Source organism: Odontesthes bonariensis, unplaced genomic scaffold, assembly GCF_027942865.1.
Source record: "Odontesthes bonariensis isolate fOdoBon6 unplaced genomic scaffold, fOdoBon6.hap1 scaffold_156, whole genome shotgun sequence".
Classification (NCBI taxonomy): domain Eukaryota; kingdom Metazoa; phylum Chordata; class Actinopteri; order Atheriniformes; family Atherinopsidae; genus Odontesthes; species Odontesthes bonariensis.
In genome coordinates, this window is record NW_027457384.1 from 60001 (window position 1) to 67500 (window position 7500).

A 7500-nucleotide genomic window follows, 5' to 3' on the forward strand; every position below is an offset into this window, starting at 1 on the left:
TGTTTTCGTCGTCTGCTAATAACCTTGTCGTACGGGAGAAGGGGACTTGGGCTGACTCTGCCCTTCGTCCCCTTCTCCTGTCTTAGTGACTGTCGTTTTTTGCTCATTCGTGCCCCTGGTACTACAGAAAATTTTTTTTTTACTCCCCTGGTACTATGAAAATTTAGTTTTTTTAAATGTACGTTCTGGAGCTTCCAGCGGTCACTCGAGCATCCAATCCGCTCTCCAGCACCTTCCTCGGACTCATGCTCTGCCAAAGTCGGCCTCCCATCTTCCAGGAACCAGCCTGGAGCTTCTAGCGGTCAGCCGCACCTTGAATCCGCTCTCAAGCACCTTTCTCGGACTCATGCTCTGCCAAAGTCGGCCTCCCATCTTCCAGGAACCAGCCTGGAGCTTCCAGCGGTCATCCGCGCCTTGAATCCGCTCTCCAGCACCTTCCTCGGACTCATGCTCTGCCAAAGTCGGCCTCCCATCTTCCAGGAACCAGCCTGGAGCTTCCAGCGGTCAGCCGCGCCTTGAATCCGCTCTCCAGCACCTATCTCGGACACACTCTCCTCCAGGCCGGCCTCACATCTTCAAAGAACCAGCCTGGAGCTCCTAGCGGACAGCCGAGCCTTGAATCCGCTCTCCAGCACCTTCCTCGGACTCAAGCTCTGCCAAAGTCGGCCTCCCATCTTCCAGGAACCAGCCTGGAGCTTCTAGCGGTCAGCCGCACCTTGAATCCGCTCTCCAGCACCTTCCTCGGACTCATGCTCTGCCAAAGTCGGCCTCCCATCTTCCAGGAACCAGCCTGGAGCTTCTAGCGGTCAGCCGCACCTTGAATCCGCTCTCCAGCACCTTCCTCGGACTCATGCTCTGCCAAAGTCGGCCTCACATCTTCCAGGAACCAGCCTGGAGCTTCCAGCGGTCAGCCGCACCTTGAATCCGCTCTCCAGCACCTATCTCGGACTCATTCTCCTCCAGGCCGGCCTCACATCTTCAAAGAACCAGCCTGGAGCTTCCAGCGGTCAGCCGCACCTTGAATCCGCTCTCCAGCACCTTCCTCGGACTCAAGCTCTGCCAAAGTCGGCCTCCCATCTTCCAGGAACCAGCCTGGAGCTTCTAGCGGTCAGCCGCACCTTGAATCCGCTCTCCAGCACCTTCCTCGGACTCATGCTCTGCCAAAGTCGGCCTCCCATCTTCCAGGAACCAGCCTGGAGCTTCTAGCGGTCAGCCGCACCTTGAATCCGCTCTCAAGCACCTTCCTCGGACTCATGCTCTGCCAAAGTCGGCCTCACATCTTCCAGGAACCAGCCTGGAGCTTCCAGCGGTCAGCCGCACCTTGAATCCGCTCTCCAGCACCTATCTCGGACTCATTCTCCTCCAGGCCGGCCTCACATCTTCAAAGAACCAGCCTGGAGCTTCCAGCGGTCAGCCGCACCTTGAATCCGCTCTCCAGCACCTTCCTCGGACTCAAGCTCTGCCAAAGTCGGCCTCCCATCTTCCAGGAACCAGCCTGGAGCTTCCAGCGGTCAGCCGCACCTTGAATCCGCTCTCCAGCACCTATCTCGGACTCATTCTCCTCCAGGCCGGCCTCACATCTTCAAAGAACCAGCCTGGAGCTTCCAGCGGTCAGCCGCACCTTGAATCCGCTCTCAAGCACCTTCCTCGGACTCATGCTCCTCCAGGCCGGCCTCACATCTTCAAAGAACCAGCCTGGAGCTTCCAGCGGTCAGCCGCACCTTGAATCCGCTCTCCAGCACCTTCCTCGGACTCATTCTCCTCCAGGCCGGCCTCCCATCTTCCAGGAACCAGCCTGGAGCTTCCAGCGGTCAGCCGCACCTTGAATCCGCTCTCCAGCACCTTCCTCGGACTCATGCTCTGCCAAAGTCGGCCTCACATCTTCCAGGAACCAGCCTGGAGCTTCTAGCGGTCAACCGCACCTTGAATCCGCTCTCAAGCACCTTCCTCGGACTCATGCTCTGCCAAAGTCGGCCTCACATCTTCCAGGAACCAGCCTGGAGCTTCCAGCGGTCAGCCGCACCTTGAATCCGCTCTCCAGCACCTATCTCGGACTCATTCTCCTCCAGGCCGGCCTCACATCTTCAAAGAACCAGCCTGGAGCTTCCAGCGGTCAGCCGCACCTTGAATCCGCTCTCCAGCACCTTCCTCGGACTCATGCTCTGCCAAAGTCGGCCTCACATCTTCCAGGAACCAGCCTGGAGCTTCTAGCGGTCAGCCGCACCTTGAATCCGCTCTCAAGCACCTTCCTCGGACTCATGCTCTGCCAAAGTCGGCCTCACATCTTCCAGGAACCAGCCTGGAGCTTCCAGCGGTCAGCCGCACCTTGAATCCGCTCTCCAGCACCTATCTCGGACTCATTCTCCTCCAGGCCGGCCTCACATCTTCAAAGAACCAGCCTGGAGCTTCCAGCGGTCAGCCGCACCTTGAATCCGCTCTCAAGCACCTTCCTCGGACTCATGCTCCTCCAGGCCGGCCTCACATCTTCAAAGAACCAGCCTGGAGCTACCAGCGGTCAGCCGCACCTTGAATCCGCTCTCCAGCACCTTCCTCGGACTCATTCTCCTCCAGGCCGGCCTCACATCTTCAAAGAACCAGCCTGGAGCTTCCAGCGGTCAGCCGCACCTTGAATCCGCTCTCCAGCACCTTCCTCGGACTCATGCTCTGCCAAAGTCGGCCTCCCATCTTCCAGGAACCAGCCTGGAGCTTCCAGCGGTCAGCCGCGCCTTGAATCCGCTCTCCAGCACCTATCTCGGACACACTCTCCTCCAGGCCGGCCTCACATCTTCAAAGAACCAGCCTGGAGCCTTTAGCGGTCAGCCGCGCCTTGAATCCGCTCTCCAGCACCTTCCTCGGACTCATGCTCTGCCAAAGTCGGCCTCCCATCTTCCAGGAACCAGCCTGGAGCTTCCAGCGGTCAGCCGCACCTTGAATCCGCTCTCCAGCACCTTCCTCGGACACATTCTCCTCCAGGCCGGCCTCCCATCTTCCAGGAACCAGCCTGGAGCCTTTAGCGGTCAGCCGCGCCTTGAATCCGCTCTCAAGCACCTTCCTCGGACTCATGCTCTGCCAAAGTCGGCCTCCCATCTTCCAGGAACCAGCCTGGAGCTTCCAGCGGTCAGCCGCACCTTGAATCCGCTCTCCAGCACCTATCTCGGACTCATTCTCCTCCAGGCCGGCCTCACATCTTCAAAGAACCAGCCTGGAGCTTCCAGCGGTCAGCCGCACCTTGAATCCGCTCTCCAGCACCTTCCTCGGACTCATGCTCTGCCAAAGTCGGCCTCACATCTTCCAGGAACCAGCCTGGAGCTTCTAGCGGTCAGCCGCACCTTGAATCCGCTCTCAAGCACCTTCCTCGGACTCATGCTCTGCCAAAGTCGGCCTCACATCTTCCAGGAACCAGCCTGGAGCTTCCAGCGGTCAGCCGCACCTTGAATCCGCTCTCCAGCACCTATCTCGGACTCATTCTCCTCCAGGCCGGCCTCACATCTTCAAAGAACCAGCCTGGAGCTTCCAGCGGTCAGCCGCACCTTGAATCCGCTCTCAAGCACCTTCCTCGGACTCATGCTCCTCCAGGCCGGCCTCACATCTTCAAAGAACCAGCCTGGAGCTTCCAGCGGTCAGCCGCACCTTGAATCCGCTCTCCAGCACCTTCCTCGGACTCATTCTCCTCCAGGCCGGCCTCACATCTTCAAAGAACCAGCCTGGAGCTTCCAGCGGTCAGCCGCGCCTTGAATCCGCTCTCCAGCACCTTCCTCGGACTCATGCTCTGCCAAAGTCGGCCTCCCATCTTCCAGGAACCGGCCTGGAGCTTCCAGCGGTCAGCCGCGCCTTGAATCCGCTCTCCTGCACCCATCCTCGGACACACGTTCTTGCCTTTGGACCCCTCCTCCAGGAGCCAGGCTGGAGCTTTTGCCCCCTTCCTCCATCATTTCAGGCCGTGGAAAGTGTCATCTTTCGGATTATCAATTCACCGTCCCAGTCTGGTACTCAGATATTTTTCCGAAAACTGGGTTTCTGAAATCGTGCAGATGGTGTTTTCGTCGTCTGCTAATAACCTCGTCGTGTGGGAGAATAGGGGCGGGCCTTGGGCTGACTCGGCCCATCGTCCCCTTTTCCCGTTCTCTGACAGAAATTTTTTCCAACTTTATCACCCCTGGTACTATAAACTTTTTCACCTCTGGTACTATGTGGCACTTAGAAAATTTTCTGAACCGGGATTCTCACCCCTGGTACTTTTTGGCACTCAGAAAATATTTCTCAACCGGGCTTCATGCCCCTGGTACTTTTTGACACTTTGACGTTTTTCTGAACCGGGCTTCATGCCCCTGGTACTTTTTGACACTTTGACGTTTTTCTGAACCGGGCTTCATGCCCCTGGTACTTTTTGACACTTTGACGTTTTTCTGAACCGGGCTTCATGCCCCTGGTACTTTTTGACACTTTGACGTTTTTCTGAACCGGGCTTCATGCCCCTGGTACTTTTTGACACTTTGACGTTTTTCTGAACCGGGCTTCATGCCCCTGGTACTTTTTGACACTTTGGCGTTTTTCTGAACCGGGATAAAGGTCATTTAAAGAGGTGTGTGCATGGTTCCTACTAAGGAGTCTGAACTTGTTCTGGCCCAAGGAAATCACTTTTTAACAAAAATCCGTATTTGGTCTTAACTCGGGAAAAGAAGGCGATTCCTGTGTTTTGATCTCAAAAGAGGCCATTTATCCGGGTTTGTGCAGGTTTATGCATGGAACTTACTTAGAATGGATATATCTCTATGTATATATGAAGGACTAAGGAGTCTGAACTTGTTCTGGCCCAAGGAAATCACTTTTTAACAAAAATCCGTATTTCGTCTTAACTCGGGAAAAGAAGGCGATTCCTGTGTTTTGATCTCAAAAGAGGCCATTTATCCGGGTTTGTGCAGGTTTATGCATGGAACTTACTTAGAATGGATATATCTCTATGTATATATGAAGGACTAAGGAGTCTGAACTTGTTCTGGCCCAAGGAAATCACTTTTTAACAAAAATCCGTATTTCGTCTTAACTCGGGAAAAGAAGGCGATTCCTGTGTTTTGATCCCAAAAGAGGCCATTTATCCGGGTTTGTGCAGGTTTATGCATGGAACTTCCTTAGAATGGATATATATGTATGTATATATGAAGGACTAAGGAGTCTGAACTTGTTCTGGCCCAAGGAAATCACTTTTTAACAAAAATCCGTATTTCGTCTTAACTCGGGAAAAGAAGGCGATTCCTGTGTTTTGATCCCAAAAGAGGCCATTTATCCGGGTTTGTGCAGGTTTATGCATGGAACTTACTTAGAATGGATATATATGTATGTATATATGAAGGACCAAGGAGTCTGAACTTGTTCTGGCCCAAGGAAATCACTTTTTAACAAAAATCCGTATTTCGTCTTAACTCGGGAAAAGAAGGCGATTCCTGTGTTTCTTTCAGAAAAGGTCCTTTTTTTGAACTGGGATTCATGCCCAACATCCAGGCTCTCGTGCCCTGCCCACAGACACACATCCAGGCCGAGTTTCAGCACCTCTCCTCGGTCCAGTATTCATGGCTGCCGTCCTCTCCCAACAGCCAGTCTCTCATGCCCGGCCCAGAGACACACATCCAGGCCGAGTTTCAGCACCTCTCTTCGGTCAGGCAATCATCCCTGCTCCCCTCTCATAACGTCCAGGCACTCATGCCCTGTGCAATGACACATCCAGGCCGAGTTTCAGCACCTCTCCTCGGTCAGGAATTCATCCCTGCTCCCCTCTCATAACGTCCAGTCACAGACACAGATCCAGGCCGAGTTTCAGCACCTCTCCTCGGTCCAGCATTCATCCCTGCTCCCCTCTCAGAACATCCAGGCACTCATGCCCTGTGCAATGACACATCCAGGCCGAGTTTCAGCACCTCTCCTCGGTCAGGAATTCATCCCTGCTCCCCTCTCATAACGTCCAGTCACAGACACAGATCCAGGCCGAGTTTCAGCACCTCTCCTCGGTCCAGCATTCATCCCTGCTCCACTCTCATAGCATCCAGGCACTCATGCCCTGCGCACAGACACACATCCTGGCCGAGTTTCAGCACCTCTCCTCGGTCCAGCATTCATCCCTGCTCCACTCTCATAGCATCCAGGCACTCATGCCCTGCGCACAGACACACATCCAGGCCGAGTTTCAGCACCTCTGCTCGGTCCAGCATTCATCCCTGCTCCACTCTCATAGCATCCAGGCACTCATGCCCTGCGCACAGACACACATCCTGGCCGAGTTTCAGCACCTCTCCTCGGTCCAGCATTCATCCCTGCTCCACTCTCATAGCATCCAGGCACTCATGCCCTGCGCACAGACACACATCCAGGCCGAGTTTCAGCACCTCTGCTCGGTCCAGCATTCATCCCTGCTCCACTCTCATAGCATCCAGGCACTCATGCCCTGCGCAATGACACATCCAGGCCGAGTTTCAGCACCTCTCCTCGGTCAGGCATTCATCCCTGCTCCCCTCTCACAGCATCCAGGCACTCATGCCCTGCGCACAGTCACACACCCAGGCCGAGTTTCAGCACCTCTCCTCGGTCCAGCATTCATCCCTGCTCCCCTCTCACAGCATCCAGGCACTCATGCCCTGCGCACAGACACACATCCTGGCCGAGTTTCAGCACCTCTCCTCGGTCCAGCATTCATCCCTGCTCCACTCTCATAGCATCCAGGCACTCATGCCCTGCGCACAGACACACATCCAGGCCGAGTTTCAGCACCTCTGCTCGGTCCAGCATTCATCCCTGCTCCACTCTCATAGCATCCAGGCACTCATGCCCTGCGCAATGACACATCCAGGCCGAGTTTCAGCACCTCTCCTCGGTCAGGCATTCATCCCTGCTCCCCTCTCACAGCATCCAGGCACTCATGCCCTGCGCACAGTCACACACCCAGGCCGAGTTTCAGCACCTCTCCTCGGTCCAGCATTCATCCCTGCTCCCCTCTCACAGCATCCAGGCACTCATGCCCTGCGCACAGACACACATCCAGGCCGAGTTTCAGCACCTCTCCTCGGTCCAGCATTCATCCCTGCTCCCCTCTCACAGCATCCAGGCACTCATGCCCTGCGCACAGACACACATCCAGGCCGAGTTTCAGCACCTCTCCTCGGTCAGGCATTCATCCCTGCTCCCCTCTCAGAACATCCAGGCACTCATGCCCTGCGCAACGACATCACTCCGCAAAGGAAAGCTTTTGCGGTGTTTCTTTCTCAAAAAAGGCAATTTAAAGAGGTTTAAGCATGGAACCTACTCAGAATGAACATATACATAACGGACTAAGGAGTCTGAACTTGGTTTGGCCCAAGGAAATCATTTTTTAACAAAAATCCGTATTTCGTCTTAACTCGGGAAAAGAAGGCGATTCCTGGGTTTCTCTCTCAAAAAAGGCCATTTAAAGAGGTTTGTGCATGGAACCTACTCAGAATGAACATACACATAACGGACTAAGGAGTCTGAACT